Below are 17,474 nucleotides of genomic sequence, written 5' to 3'. Positions count from 1 at the left end.
ATTGGTTTACAAAGGCTAGGATGGAAATCCTCACATAACAAGGACAGATGACGCCATATCTTCAATTTCTGCTGTGTGGCGCTCTGCTGATTGCATTCTTTTAAGAATATTTTGCAAATAGGAATGTCTCAAGAGTGGGTCCTCTTTTAGTATGCCTTTATTTGATGACTTGGGTTACAAGATAACTGGATACATAAGAGATAAAATTCAGGAGATGGAGAAGTTCTTGGGCTGCTCAACAGAAATTCTTTCCCTTTGGGAGAAGAGACACACCTGCATTCTCTGGTCATTACTTACTGGGACTATGGAGATTGGGATTTGATAAAATAGACAGTCATTCTATTTTTTATTTGTATGGCCAGAGAGAGCATCAAACAAAGCCCTGATTTTTGTGCTTTCAAAATAGTATGGCCATGATTTATTTGCTACTGTTCTGGTTGAAATAAACTACTTTTTAGGATATTAGTTTCTACTGTATCAGTTTAGTAAAATCATTTTTAAATGAATATATCTGATTTCAGTTTGAACTGGTTTTCAACTTTTTTGTTTGTTTTATTTTAGAAGCTTGGTCTAATTTTTATAATTAACATTATTTAAGGATTTGAAACATGTTTTGCTTCCATCTTATTTCTGGCTCTTGGTTTCTGAGATAGCTGAAACCTGACAGTCACTTTACCCTGCTTCGTCTCCAAAGGTAATGCCATGCTAAAATCTGAGGAATTTTCTATCTGATTGTGTTGTAAGCTTGTTGGATAAAATTCCCCATTCACTCATTTATTCATTCAGTAAGTGCTTACTGTATGTCTACAGTGCATTGGATTCTGTGTTACATGCTGAATGCTGGATTAGTTGAATAGGACAGGATCACTCAAGATGACATAAGATACTTAACACAAATGCAACACATGCCAAGAAAGCACAAAACAAGGTTATCTTGTGAAAACTGTGGCATTCTGGAACTGTTTTGTTAAAAGAGTAGGATGCAGGAGGTAGTGAGAATTAACTACCATGACAGCTTTGGAAGGTGCAGAGTGTGCAGTGTGGCAGTTGTCACCCCTGGGCATATGGGAGTCCTGCAAGAGGCAACTGTGTTACAAAGGGTCACAATTATAAAGGGTCCTCTTTTCAAGCCATGCCATAGAGGAGCTATAGAAACTATGAGGTACTACTTTAATTAGCTTTGTATGTAAGACTTTGGTCCTCATCAGACTTCATATAAACAAATATGACCAGGTGGTGATAATGAACAACCCTAAGATTTAAATCATGCTTCTCTACATTTTTCTCATGCTGTGCCCTTTTCCTAGAATGACGTTGTCCAATATTTCTATATGGAACATTCTTGCTTATCCTCTAAAACCAATTTTAAGATCACTCCCTGTTCTAGAAAGCCTTTTCTTACCTCCTATTTCCCCAGGCAGCATCATGTACCCCTTCTTGCCCTTTAGGCCACATTCATACCCAATTCATTGCAATCGCACTGACATTGCACCTGTCGGGTTCCTTCACTGATCTATGAGATTTAGGAGAAAGTGATTGAGATGAACTCATCTTTGAAGGCCTTCTGTCTTGCTTATGAATTAAATGGAATAGAGTCAATCAATACTTGTGCTAAGACTGAATGAGCAGTAAGGCTTTCTAAAGAAAGATTGGCTCAGTAATTAAGACTCTTTTACCTCCTTTCTCTTTTGGCAACAAAACCAGCTTCAATTGGATTATTTTAAAAGAAATCAGCCCTGGCTGGTGTAGCTCAGTGGATTGAGCACGGGCCTGTGAACCACACGACTGTGGCTCGATTCCCAGTCAGGGCACATGCCTGGGTTGCAGGCCAGTTTCCAGCAGGGGACTCATGAGAGGCAACCATACATTGATATTTCTCTCCTTCTCCTCCTCTCTAAAGATAAATAAATAAAATTTAAAAAATAAAATAAATTAAATGCTCTCTTTTCATATGGTTAATAAATAATGTATGCATTTTGTCAAAGACTTTTTAAAAATTTTAAAGAGCAAAGAGCAGAAATAACATACCAGAACTGTACAGCTTAGAGAGAATCAATGACAACGTTTTTGGAATAGGTGTTGATGGCCTTTTAAATTAGATTAAAAAACAGATTTGGTTTTGGTTTGGTTTGTAGACTAGATGTTATTACATGGCAACCAGTTTATAAAAACTTTATACGTTGTGAAAATGTCCAATTTATTGAAATTTTGTCCTCTTTTAGCTTTGAATGGCTGCATGATATTCCATCATATGGGTTTGTTATAATTCATTACCCATTTTCCTTTTCAGAACATTGATGTTTTGTTTTATTTTGAAATAACTGCACATTGTCCTAATTAATGATGTGAAGAAGATTGTTTTTGCCTATATGTTTGATTGTACCTATGACTGATTTTTTTGAGGTTTATGTAGCAGTGACATTGATGGATAAAGGAAGTGTCAGAATTGAAGCCTTTCATTTATATTGTTAAATTGCTGCAGGAATTGTTAAATAATTTATACTGCCATCAGCAATGACTAAAAACATGAATTTCCTTAAACAGGATTTTATTATTTTCATTAAGACAAAGCCTGTCAACTCATTGAAACAGGCATATGATTTTTAAATTTGCATTTTTGTAATGATGAGAAGTTTGAATATTTGGATACATTCATATTATTAGATAGTGATTATTTATGGTATAATTATATAATTATTAATTTTCAAAATTACAATACTACTGAATTGCTGTCAGTTGTTTATTTCTTATGATTTGAAAACTATTTTTTTAAAGATTTTATTTATTTATTTATCTTTAGAGGGGAAGGAGAGGGAGAGAAACATCAATGTATGGTTGCCTTTCATGCATCCCCTGCTGGGAGTTGGCCTGCAGGGAACCAGCCTGCAACCCAGGCATGTGCCCTGACTGGGAATCGAACCATGATCCTCTGGTTTGCAGGCCCGCGCTCAATCCACTGAGCTACACCAGCCAGGGCTGAAAAGTATTTTTATTTATTGATTTTATAGGGAAGAAGAGAGACAGAGCAAGACAGAGAAACACTGATTTGTTCTTCCACTCAGTCATGCATTCATTGGTCGATTCTTGCATGTGCCCTCACCAGAGCTTAAACCTGCACTCTCGGCCTGTCAGGAAGACTCTCTAACCAACTGTGCTACCAGGCCATGGCCTATTTGTTGTGATTTTTATATTTTAGGAATAACTTTATAAAATATTGCATAGATTTTCCCCTATGTGCATTCTAATGCTGACAGATTAGCCACAAGTCACAAAACACTACTAAATACCAGTAATGACACTGGGCACCCTTGAAGTTTTCCTTGAGTCTGACTCTAATGCGATTGTCTATGTAACATCATTCATAATTTGTATTAGCTTTCAAAATCTGAGATACATTATCTTCTTTCTTATAAAGAAATATCGTTTTATTCTGATTTCACTAACTTTATTTTATTCAGGCATGGAGGATGCATTTTATTAAATGTTTTATACATTCAACTAGATGTAACTTTTTATAATCAAGAAATTAATGACATGAATCAATTTTCTAATACTGAAATAAATTACATATTTGAATAATTTCCTATAATTGTGTGATTTTCTCACTCTTTGAAGGACATAAAGGACAAACGTTTGCCTCTGTAATCATAAATGCATTTGCTCACTCATTTTCTTTTGTTGAGATTTTCTGTGATGTTGTGACTTCAAGGTTGACTGGTTCCATCAGTCTTAGGGTTTGGGAACTTGCAGACTCTCTTCCTTTGGAATTAAGTTAATAATCTGGGGGTTAATGCCATCTCTTTCTTTTTCAGAAAGAGAATGGTCAGCTATGGTTATTGGTACTGATTCAAGCCACTATCACACGTGCTAGTACTATTTTCAAAGCCTCCTGACCCTGTGAGCCCACATTCTATTTTCCACGTAACAGCCAGTGATCCTTTCAAAATACAAATCAATTCATATAAATCTTCTGTTTAAAACCATTCAAAGGCATCTCATGTCACTCAGAGTAACAGCCAAAGCATTTTTACTATGAATTTATAATGTACAACTTGTAATATAAAAAATAGCAGTAGTCACTAATTAATTTACTGAATGTGGAGATAAAGCTTGAATGCAGCACAGTTACGAGGGGGTATATCTAACCATCTGCAGCATTCCCCTCTATTCATTAATGCGAGANGAAGACTCTAACCAACTGTGCTACCAGGCCATGGCCTATTTGTTGTGATTTTTATATTTTAGGAATAACTTTATAAAATATTGCATAGATTTTCCCCTATGTGCATTCTAATGCTGACAGATTAGCCACAAGTCACAAAACACTACTAAATACCAGTAATGACACTGGGCACCCTTGAAGTTTTCCTTGAGTCTGACTCTAATGCGATTGTCTACGTAACATCATTCATAATTTGTATTAGCTTTCAAAATCTGAGATACATTATCTTCTTTCTTATAAAGAAATATCGTTTTATTCTGATTTCACTAACTTTATTTTATTCAGGCATGGAGGATGCATTTTATTAAATGTTTTATACATTCAACTAGATGTAACTTTTTATAATCAAGAAATTAATGACATGAATCAATTTTCTAATACTGAAACAAATTACATATTTGAATAATTTCCTATAATTGTGTGATTTTCTCACTCTTTGAAGGACATAAAGGACACACGTTTGCCTCTGTAATCATAAATGCATTTGCTCACTCATTTTCTTTTGTTGAGATTTTCTGTGATGTTGTGACAAGGTTGACTGGTTCCATCAGTCTTAGGGTTTGGGAACTTGCAGACTCTCTTCCTTTGGAATTAAGTTAATAATCTGGGGGTAATGTCATCTCTTTCTTTTTCAGAAAGAGAATGGTCAGCTATGGTTATTGGTACTGATTCAAGCCACTATCACACGTGCTAGTACTATTTTCAAAGCTTCCTGACCCTGTGAGCCCACATTCTATTTTCCACGTAACAGCCAGTGATCCTTTCAAAATACAAATCAATTCATATAAATCTTCTGTTTAAAACCCTTCAAAGGCATCTCATGTCACTCAGAGTAACAGCCAAAGCATTTTTACTATGAATTCATAATGTACAACTTGTAATATAAAAAATAGCAGTAGTCACTAATTAATTTACTGAATGCGGAGATAAAGCTTGAATGCAGCACAGTTACGAGGGGGTATATCTAACCATCTGCAGCATTCCCCTCTATTCATTAATGCGAGAAAGAACTGGCATAGAACTTGCTCCCTTTAAAGTCTCAGTGTATCTATTCAACGTTTTCTAAATGTTACAGGGACAGTGGTGGGGTGTAATTGTAGGAAATGTAACAGGCTATGGTGTATGATAAAATAGAATTCTAAACTAATATAAATATGCAGATACATTTATGCATGTATGCATTTAAACATATATGTGTGTATATATGTAATTTTCAAAAGCAATACATGCATATGATTTTCATTAAAACACACGAACTATAAAATATTAACTAAGGAAATATTTGTTCTGCAGGAATATAAATTTGAAAATCTTTTGGCTGATACAAATGCCCTGGCATTTGTATTTAAGATTTCTAATACCCAGGCCCTGGCCAGTGTGGCTCTGTTGGTTGGGGCATCATGTCATAACTGCAATTCCCAGTTAGGACACACATCAAGGCTGTGAGTTTGACCCCCGGTCCGGGCACGTATGGGAAGCAAACAAATCAATCTTTCTGTCTCGCACTGATGTTTCTCTCTCTCCTAACCTTTCTTTCTTTTCTTAAAAAAAGCATTTTATTTATTTTATTTTTAGAGAGAGGAAGGGAGGGAGAAAGAGAGGGAAAGCAACATCAACGTGTAATTGCCTCTTGCATGCCCCCTAGTGGGGGCCTGGCCCACAACCCAGGCATGTGCCCCAACTGGGAATCAAACCAGCCATCCTCTCTTTCTGAAAGCAATGGAAAAATGTCTTCAGGTAAAGATTAAAAAAAAACTAACTCAAACAATGCCGTAAGTAAAATTCCATAGAATGTTCTGCTTTCATTGCCTTTGGTTCTCTCCCCAGCCACATTATTTTGATCCAATTACGCGTCCGCAATTAATTTGTTTCCTATGACTGTAAATCACATCCACATTAAATCCAACTCAGACAATGAAAATGTCTTGCTTTATGAATGTGTATGAAGCAACAACATGAGATGCAAGTATAATTTCAGGTATCTTTGTATCTCTTTACATCAGAAGAGGATGTTACAATCTACTCAGCAAGTCTAATTAGTATTGTTCCCTTCAGGTTATAAAATGAAAGATTATAACCATAGACATAGAGGAAAAATGTTGGTTTTCATAGCAGGTTCTAATTGGTAAATTGCCTGTGAATACTACTATACATAATCTTTGCTTTTGGATTTGGCTTGGAGAAAATGTTTAACTGCAAATTTGCATTTATATGCTTAATACTGGTTCAGTAATACTATAAAACAAGGTTTCCCAATCTATTCAACTACAAATTATACACAGCATATACAATGGCAGTTTCTGATTTTATTTTTTTAGACCTGGTCTACATAATGCAACATGTCTATTATATGGTCAATTGATAGGATATAGATGATTGATTTGGATGGTTCACTTCTAAAGCTTGTAAAAATGAAATAAAAGTAGGCTCTTTGGAAGCACAGTATCATGCAGGCTTGGCTGAAGCCATGGCTATGTTCAAGCTGAAAAGTGTGTTCTGCTTCTTCTTTTAAAGAGAGAAAAGAATCATATTGATTTGTTTTTCATGCAATTTTATTCAAATGCATTTCCTGTTTTGTAAAGAATATTAGGAGACAATAGATGTCTTTCTACTGGAATGGAAGGAGGAGGGAGAAATGAACGAGGAAAAGAGAGTTTTCCCCAGAAAAGTAGGTTCTTATTTTTTAATAAACATTTATCAAAGACCTACTTGGGCCAAACTGTGGTACAATTAAGTGAGGCAAATATACATAGAATACATTATAAAGAAATAAATTGCTTTAAAGGATTGAGAAAATAAATGCAAAAAAAGTTGTGTTTTTTACTTGCTTTTTTGTTGTTGTTTTTAAAGAGCCCTGCCATCTCAAAGCCTTGCTATGCAGATAATATTTTAACAGCTGTTATATTTGGCTACAGTTAGTCACCAATCACGTTTGAAAAGTTTTTTTTAAAAGAAATTTAGTCATTTTTTGTAAGAATGTTAGGTCAGACCCAGTGTGTGTCGAACGGATAATTAATTGCATGAAGGAATGGATGGCTGTGTTCTGCCTGCTTACCTGCTGTTGCTTTATGCTTATTGGGTCTATTTAACTCTGTCACAACTGTCCCCTTAATGTCTTCTTTTTATTATGACTTTTATAAAGATTTGCATAAAGACATTTTAAGAGGAAATGCTTTCCTTTGGAAAAAAATAGACCTGAGATTGATCTGTTCTTAATCATACCAATCACTTAAAGTCACATTAGACACTGGCGTGTGGCTACTGCAGTTTCCAGAGGGTACTGAGTTAGCTGTTTACAACGTCTGGATATGAAAGCATCGGTATCGTAGTACCTTTCTTTGCATCTTCTCTTATTTTGGAAATTAGCTCAGTAACCTAACAATGTATATAATTTGTTCAAATTCAAGGACAAAATATACACAATTTTCCCTTTGTCATTAATACAGATGTTCACGGTATGAAACTGATGAATGGGTGACATATTGATACGGGGTGCAGCCAAGAGGGGGGCCCCAAAAGGGATTTGGAATGGTGTCCAGAACTCAAGGTGTATAGGAATAATTGGAGACACATATAAGATGTCCCCACCCCTTCCCCCACAGGTGTGAGTTGCGGGAAGGGACACATGGAGCAGGAACACGCAGGGCTGTTTTGTATAGCCACAGCCTTGCAGCTAATCCACGGCATGGTCATTTAACGTAGCTATAGCTTTTGGCAGGTCACTTGGATGTGTTAAATGGTTGTGGCCAGGCTTGGATCCAGGGAGGTGAAAGTCATTTCCCCCCAAGATGTAACTCAGGTCCCCTGAGTTACAGTGCCTTCGTGGGAGCTTGGAGAAGATTGGCTCCAGGACATGGGGCCATACCTGCCCAGACTCACGATGGCAGCCCAGTAAACTTGCAATAATACAGGAATGCTGGCAGGTGTAAGTGACGTGGGAGGAGTCAGAAATGGGGGTACAGAGGAAGATTGGCTCAGGGATTTAAACCCAGACACGGCAGCCATTGAGGAGAGAGCCATGCAGTTTTGGGCAGAGTGAGGACCCCCTCTTGGCCAGGTGAAGGAGAACCATGCAGCTTTGCCAAAATGGGACTGCAGCCAGTTGAAGGAGAAAGCCAAGCACTTTTGGCAGAGTGTGGACCCCTGCAGCTTTGGTAGAGGAGGCCCATGTGGCTTTGGGGTGCTCTGTTTGGCTGCGTGACCTGGGAAGCAGGAGAGACTTTGCCTGGAAAAACAAGTACAAAGAACTCTTGCCAGTGGACCATGAGAAGGTGACACACAACTTTGGATTAGTTGGAGATCCTGCCTGGATGGTGACACAGCTGACGGTGCCAGAGGCCTGAAACGCAGATGTGTGCTCTTTTACTGGGTTACGGTACCCTGGATTAGGGCAGGGGGGAAGAAAGCGCTGTGTGCATAGGTGGATATCCTAAAGAACTTTGATATTTTAATGATGATGTTAGGTTACTACTTTAAGTCTGTATAGCATTAAATAAACATCTCCTTTCCTTTTCACAGATCTCTGACATTGAGAAATGTCTTTCCAATGGGCAGGGGATGATCCAGCCCAGTAGGTGTTCCAGATGGTATTAGTATACCATCCTCTGGAGTACAAGCCATGGTGTATCTGTTCTGTAACACTATCACTTAGCATTAATAATCTCATGTCAAGTTTTTACCTGAGTTACCCAAGCTTAGAAGTCTGTCTGTGTAGAAGAAAAAGGAAAAATATTTACATCGAAACAATTTTTTTCATAACATACTAATATAATAAAACAAACTATATGATGCAATTAAATTCACATTTATAAATCACTAATTTAAATAAGCAAAGCACATGCGTAGTTAAGTTGTCATGTTTCTGCATGCAATTTCTGTTCCGGAGGCAACAACTTATTTAGAAAAGCTTGAAATCCAACATCTAACCTGTTAGTGTTTATTCGCTTTGGGGCTAGAACAAGATACATGTTTCCACTTTGTGAACTGGTGACAAGGTGCTTCAATTGCCCTTGACAGTCATAGTTCAGTTTCACGGCATGTTTCGAATTCTTGGAAGTGATAATATCTTCCAAAGATGATAAACAACTTCAAACATGTTTACCTCTCAATTCTCATTATCAATTAAAACTGAGTAGGTTTATAGTTGCATTGTGACATTCTTTTGAATTAATAAAGCTTTTGTAATAAGCACAGCCTGCATGTCTCTTTCCATACGAAGAACTGTAAATCTATTTTTGGCCACCCCAGTATGTGCTGAGCTGTAGGTATTCTGAGCGCTAAACCATTTTTGCAAGTTTGATAATTGGCCACAAATGGTTGAATGTGAGAACTCTTGAATCAGTCTCTACTGACATCAAATCCTGGCTTGGCCACTTCCCAGCTACATGTTCATAAAAAGTTTACTCAGCCTCCCTAGGTTTCTGGTTCCTCAGTGCAGAAGAAAATGCTAACAGAACCTTCCTCAAGGGTTGTAGGAGTTAAATGAGATGATATATAAGGACTGTTTCAAACAGTCCCAGGCATATAAACATTAGTCATGATGTCATATGCAGGATGCATTTCACTGAGCACTAACTGTGGTGACAAGTATGGTAAGAACCAGGGGTACAATGAAGAGAAATGCATTTCTAAAAATGCTCCAGGAGGGAGAGAGAGAGAAAGGCAGGGAGGGAGGAACAGAGGGAGAATCACAGTGCATTTATATTTCACAGAGCAATACAAAGTCTGTCCAGAAAAATTCCAGTCATTGTTATTATAACTAGACTGTTTGCCCAACATCTAACCTGGCAGCCAAAGAGAGTGGACTGGAATGTGCATGTGTGAACAACGATGATTTCACTGTACTAGTCACTGAGGGTGTAGACACCATTGAGTGAGTATGTGTACTGTTGTCCAATGCATTCAGAATGACTGAGTGAATATAACAATGAATCTGCATCTAATTTTGTGTTAAGCTTGAACAGCCCTCCATGGAAACTATTTGGATGATTCAGAAGGTTTTGAGGATGATGCAATGAGTGCAGTGCAAATAAAAGTGTGGCAAAAACACTTCAAAGGTGGCCAAGAATCTGTTGAAAGTGACCCATATTCTGGAAGGTCTGCAACAAGCAGACCACCTGAGAATGGTGAATGTGTACCGGCTGCAATCAACAAAGACAGGTGGCTGACAGTGCGAGAAGTAGAAGCTGATCCGGGAATTCCAAAAACTACCCCATCTGTGATTTTGATGCAACGTGTCGTGGCAACATTCATTCTGCAGCTCCTGCTCCCAGGCAGAAGCAACGTCGGGCTGCAGTTGCTAATGACTTGATTTGCACCAATGAACCCCCCTATAGCCCAGATTTGGTGCCCTGCATCTTCTGGCTATTCTCAAAACCAAAATCACCTTTGAAAGGGAAGAGATTTCATACCATTCATGAGATTCAAGATCATATAATGGGGTGGCTGATGGCATTTCCAACAAAGGATTTTGGAAGAGTGTTTTGAACAGTGGGAGAGATGCTGGGAGAGCTGTGTGAGGTCCCAAGGTGCCTACCTTGAAAGGGACTGAAGTGTCATTGTCTCATGTACAATGTTTCTTGTATCTTGTATCTTCTTCAATAAATGCCTCTATATTTCACATTATATGGCTGGATACCCTCTGGACAGACCTGGTATATCATGTGACAATGTAACATACAAAAGTAACATACAATGCTGGGGTTTAGCTACCATGATTGTTCTCACCTCAACATTACTTTCAGGTATGCGAGGTCCCTTTAAAATACTTGGGAACGTGAAGTGCATTGACTTGGTGCTCTTTTCGCCTGTGCAACTCGGGAACATTGACAATGTGTTTTTAAGGTCAGTAATAAAAGTTGGGTTACTGAACACTAGATGGCAGCATTTATGAAAAATTAAATTGGAATAAGCTCCTGGGCTACATTAAGAATCACTGACCTCTTTTCTATAGCAATGAGTAGTTTTTTCCATTTGGTTGTTTGCTTGCTTTTACTATTGCAAAGATAAAGTTTTAGAAGTCCCAGAACAAAGTGATAAGAGATAAGCAGGAAGCCACTTAGATGTATTGCTCTTGTTCTCCAGATAGGGTTCTTTGAACACTTTATTTCTGAATGCTCAGATGTGAGTTTTGTTAAAACTCTTCCTAGGAGAGTGATTAAAAGTTGACATATTAGTACAAAGGGACAAATGTACAGGCTTGCACTTACTGGGAGGGAACATTTTTGAAAAAAAAACTCATCTTAAATGCCATGTATGGCATTTAGATTCTAATGTTTCCAGAAACACTGTTCTATTTTTTATTAATATACTGTAATGGATATAATTAATTGAGTGTTTGGAAAAGTGTCAAGTACAGGATTAAAAGTTTGCAGGTGCCACCTCGTTATATCTTTCTACAACATAATGTGGCAGGTATATTTTTGGTCCAGTGTTGTAGATGGAGAAATGGAGTTTAAGAAGGCTCAAGAACTTCTGAAAAGCAACATTTATAAATGAAGGAGTTGACATTCACTTTCAAATGGACATCATTCTGAGTCTCAACTGAGATTGTAGCCATTTTGTGGTACAAATTTAAACCTCAGATTTGAACTACGTGAGTCCTGTATAATATGCAATGGCGAGATGAATGATAGCATGAAGATTGAATGTGACTTAGAGGTTGTTGTGACTTAGTAAGTTGTTCCAATATATTGGAACCAAATTACTAATAAAAATGAACATGTTTTGTTCTTAATGTCCAGAGAAAATATTTGACTCTTTTCATTTGTTTGATGAAGAGGCTTGAGTATAATTCATTTTATTTTTTAAATTCTCTTAATTACTGTTTTTGATTGACTCAATGAATTATGTGTGTAAATGAAACTCTAACATACTACAGAGGAAGCGAATATTTTTCATTATTCTTAAAGTCAAAAAGTGATAAGATGAAAAAAATACTCATTTTAAAAAATATAGATACAATTTGTGTGATTTACATTCTAAGCTATAAGAAACTTATAATTTTTATATTTCTAATGATTAAGTGTCACTTTATAAGTTATAACTTCTAAACCTTACAAAATGCATATTTTGAGCCTTAACTGCAAAGGGTGATGCTCTCATTTAATGAAACTGTTTCAAAACTTGGTTGTATACATTGATGCCATTATATTAACATTTTTAAGTTAAAGAAACTCATACTAAACTCAAATCCTTATAAAATTATGAGAAAAACATTTGCTAATTCAACATTCTTTTTCGTAGTAGAAGACAGAATGAAGGAAGCAAGCAATGCTATTCAGTCATTTAATTAGAAATTTTCCACATCCCAGCTGATCCATCATTTACATATATTAAGACTTTCTCTTAGTTTGGTTCATAGGATTTTTTTTACATAACATTATAACATCAATCTCTTAGACCTATTTAAATATATTTTCTCATGAACTGTTACACACTCAATCCAGAAAATTTTGGAAAACAAAGAGTTGTTAAACACACACACCGTGCCGAAACCACAGACAGCATTGTTCCTGCTCAGTATTGTCTTCCCCCATGTTTTCCTGCTATGAATGTGAGAGACACAGATGCACGGGCACACAAACACACATGCACACACACATGCACGCCCACATGTCTCAGCTCTGGAGTAACACTGAATATAAAACTTCAGCTCCTTTTTCAGCTTAATTTTATTTTGCATGCATGTCTCACTGGCCATAAATATTTTTTGAGAAATTACACAAGGTACCACCGTATTCACTACAAAATTTATCTAAACCTCCCCTAATGATGTGTACTCTATTTGTTTTCAGTATATTTTGTAATAACCAATTTTATTATATTTTATAATAACTAATTACAGGAACAACCTTAGTATATACACTTTTTTTCTGATTGTTTTGCTCAGATAGTTTCCTAAAGATGAAAATACTGCATAACAGAGTGTAAACATTTTTTAATATTCTACGTACATATGCCAATTTGTTTTCCAGAAAATGTATACTTATTTTTATTTCCACAGATAGCTTATGAAACCGCCTATCACAGCACACATTCAGTAACCTTCAGCATTACTGAAGATTTATTTTTAAAATCTTAATTTGGTGAGTAAAAATTAGTGTTCCATTGTTTTAATCCCCATGTCTGAGTTTTGGCAAGGATGAACAGTTATTCACGTCTGTATTTTTTTATGTGTGTTTCTTCTGTGCATCGCCTGTTCATGTTCCATTTAGGCAACTTTATTGAAATGAACATAAAAGCAGCATCAAAACAACCTGGTTGCGACACAACGACCAATCAGCCTGAAGCCGGCTTAGCCCTTTTTGTTTAGAATATGAATAATGTACAAAAGAATGCTGGGGAAAAAATACCTCTAGGGTAGAAAACTGATGCTAATCGTATCATTGTTTTTCATGAAAGTAAGGCATTCTTTGAAGTATTTTTGCTACTTCCCTTCTATTCCCTTGGCTAAATTTTGTTTTCATAATGTTTATTCAGTTAACCTCGGTATTTTTAGTACTTGTGTAGTCTTGATGCTTTCTCCAAAGCCCCCTCCCTTTATCACGCATGCGTTTTGGAATTCTTGAGTGGGTTTATCTCTGTCAAAAACGAATTCATGGTGCAATTCAGTGTTGACAAAGCCATTCCTTATGGCATGATCATTACTTTAGGAAACTATGTGTCATGTGGATATGTGTGTGTGTGTGTGTGTGTGTGTATGTCTCAAAATTTTCCAACAGTGTTTTCCATGTGTATAGCAAACAGAGATTTTAAAAAAATGACACCACTCTGGCTGGGCCTGGCAGTTGACTTTTGTAGCTTCCCGATTTCGACTACTCTGCATTTATGCATAGTACAACATAGTACAACAAAGTACAACATAGTACAACAAAGTACAGCAAAGATGTAGGAACACTGATACAAGTAATGAAATGGGACTTCTTCCATCCTTATATTTTATATGTAGATATACATATACAGATATGTCTCTATATAGACACATAAATGTGTATATATATGCATGAATATATATATATATGTGCATGAATGTATATATTGATGAGTGTATATATATGCATGAATGTGTGTATGCATACATAAATATGTATATGTACACAAAAATGTATTGTTGAAAATGCATAGGAAACATTAAAAGAAAATGGAAAGGGGTCTTTTAATTTTGATCAGTGGGTAATCGGGAGGGATTAAAAAAGCCTATGTGATGAAGGAGTTTTATTTCCTTCTACAACTGATATCTGAAATCTGAAATGACTAAAATTTTCCATGGTCATTGTTTCGTATCACCTTGGGAAATGAGTAAAATCTCTTAACTGGTTCTGGATGCTTTATGAAGCAGTCAAAACTCTATGCAAGTTTGATCTGAATTGCAATGTTAAAGGGATTCTTTAAGATTGAAGACTGTTTTCTCATGTTTAAAGGAAAGGAGATATGCCATGGAATGGAAGTGAATGGGTTTTGCTTTCTCGGGAGTTAAACAGTTAGATCAGTGTCTTGCGCCCAGAGAGACGACAATTACATCTATGAGAGAAGGTGACGACTCTATGGAAAATGTTAAGGCTACCAGCTCTGACTGAAAGCCAAATAAATCAACCCCTGCCTAAGTGAGACTTAGTTTAGCTTCTTTCAATATCTTGCAAGTTACTAGACAAAGTCTTTAGCACCTGCGTTTTTCTGCAGTACACTTAACATGAATACCATTTTGTTTATGCTGCTACCTCACTGTCCATCATCTAACATCTTCCATTGAGTAACCCAGATTCCCCCAAATCACTTAAGTAATGGTTGCTTTTTGTACATTTATCAGTTAAGTAAGTAAATTAATTTGATTGGAATAGTTGTTTCCTGCTGGGCAAATAGACCAATTTTTTTGCCAGTATATGATTTGTTGTTATTAGTAGTAGTAGTAATTTGAAATAACTCCTAATGGAAGTGAAAGAAGCAAGTGCCAAAGAAGGACTGCATTTGAACTGGCAGAAGATAAAAATCATGACTACAGAAGAAACACACAGCTTTAACATAGACAATGAAGGCATTGAAGTTGTTGACAATTTAGCTTACTTTGGTTCAGTTATCAATTCAGACAGAGACTGCTGTCAAGAAATCAAGAGCAGGCTGAGACTCAGAGTAGCAACAGTAAGAAAAATTAGTATAGATCCAGAGCAAAGATGTGTCAGTAGAGGCCAAGGCTAAGATCATCCAGACCTCTGTATTCCCGATTACTATGTATAGTTGCATAAGCTGGACAGTGAAGAAGGTCAATAGGAAATATATATATATATATATATATATATATATGCATACATATATACATATACATATATATATATTTTTTTTTTTGAAATAGGTGTTGGAATAGGTCTATGTGGACACCCTGGATGACCAGAAAGACAGAGTGAGTCCTAGAGCAAATAGTCTCAAACATCACTGGAGGTAAAAGGCACTAACACTGGAAAAAGTAGGTGGCAGGAAAGGAAGACCAGATATGAGATGGGTTGGCTCTGTCAAAGAAGCCATTGGCATGAGTCTACAAGAGCAGAACTGTTGAAGACAGGACATTGTGGACACCACTCATTCACTGGGTCAGGGCCAACTCAATGGCACATAACTATACATACATACATACATACAAACACACACATGATCCATCATATTAAGTGGAAAATTATTTCAGTATAATTTCTTTTGTTGTTCAAAAAACCTAATTATTTTCTAACAATATTTCAGGAATCCTGTACAAAGGAAACACTTTTGGTATTACTGCATTTGCTTTTACTATCATCATTAGATCATCTCCAAAGGTCTATCATTAAAGGGAAACCAGATAATCTCAAGTAATTCTTACTCATGTTATTAAGTTTCTCAAATATATAGATATGGATGTAGATAGATAGATTATAGACAGATAATTTTATTCTTCATGTTCTTCATTCACATTCTTTCTTTATAGAGTTGTCAGCTGGGGCTAGGGAAGGGGAGAGAGAGACAGAAAGATTGCAGATGGATTTATTATTTATTTGCCCATTCAGGCTCCTCTCCTTTGTGATAGCCAGAGAAGTAATTAATGCATCACCAAACAAAATAATACCAGGTGTGATTTACACTAGTTGAAGCTTAAATCATGAATATTCTCTTTTAAAGGACAGAGCACCCATGCTTGTCTGGGTCAACTGGAATCATTTGTTCAGTCATCAAGATTAATCTTGGAGTGGGATGCCAGATTTAGCAAACACAAATAGATAATATCCAATAAATTCAATCTGAAATTTAGAATAAACAAAAAATTCCATTTTAGTGTATGTATACCCAAAATATTACATGAAACATAGTTATACTAACAACTTATTCATCACTTGCTTGAACTTGAAATTGAACTGTACACTCTGTATTTTGCCTGGCAACTCAATCCTGAAAGCACTGTGCACAGAGCTGGGGCATGCGATCCCACTCTTCATAATCTAGCTGTTGTCCTATTGTTGAGCTCTGATAAATGCATGACAGACAAGAAATAGATAAGGACCCATCATTCTTTCACTTTTTTGTTCTACTTCTCAAACAAGAACTTCACGTTCAAGGCTTTAGAGGAGTTTTATCTCCAGATACATAACTGCAACCCTATCCACCCATTCCAGGAAAGGAGCCAGGGGAATGTCCCTCCTGAATCTGGACTCAGCCTAGAGAGCGAAAAGTTCTGAAGACAGTCACCTAGAATGTCACACTCTTCATTTCAATGTTGTAAAATGCAAATACACTTGGGTGGCTACAGTGTTAGCTGCTTTTTACACTTTAAAGCAAATGGTTTGTCATAGTCTTTCTTTATCAGTAGGCAAACTACACATATAGCACATGTAGCATTACATGCACTCTTTACATATAGCACAAACTATAGTTCCTTCCCAACCTCCTGTAGGTAAATGATACGATTATCAGTAGTATGCAATTCAGGGATAGGTGCATGGTCATGCTCTTGTCTTAGTTCTATCCAGACAAATAAATTGATGCATAAATGGATACTTGAGAGGTCAGTATATATCAGGTACTGTGCTATGTGCTTGTCAATGATATGCAGTTTTATGTTATCTGGTTTAATTTTCCTCTTCTTGGTGCGGTCCTACACTTCCAGGCTTTTGCTCATGTTGCTTTTCTGCCCCTCTTCAGACCTGTCTGCACACCACTTCTGTCTTACCCATTGGAACTTAGTTCCAGAACAATTTCCTCTAGGTAGTCAGTCTTCCAGACCCATTTCAGACAT

The sequence above is a fragment of the Sturnira hondurensis genome, unplaced genomic scaffold, assembly GCF_014824575.4.
Source record: "Sturnira hondurensis isolate 20B ecotype Veracruz unplaced genomic scaffold, ASM1482457v3 Scaffold0000780, whole genome shotgun sequence".
Classification (NCBI taxonomy): Eukaryota; Metazoa; Chordata; class Mammalia; order Chiroptera; family Phyllostomidae; genus Sturnira; species Sturnira hondurensis.
The sequence above is the reverse complement of the archived record's forward strand: the minus strand, read 5'-3'. Positions refer to the sequence as shown.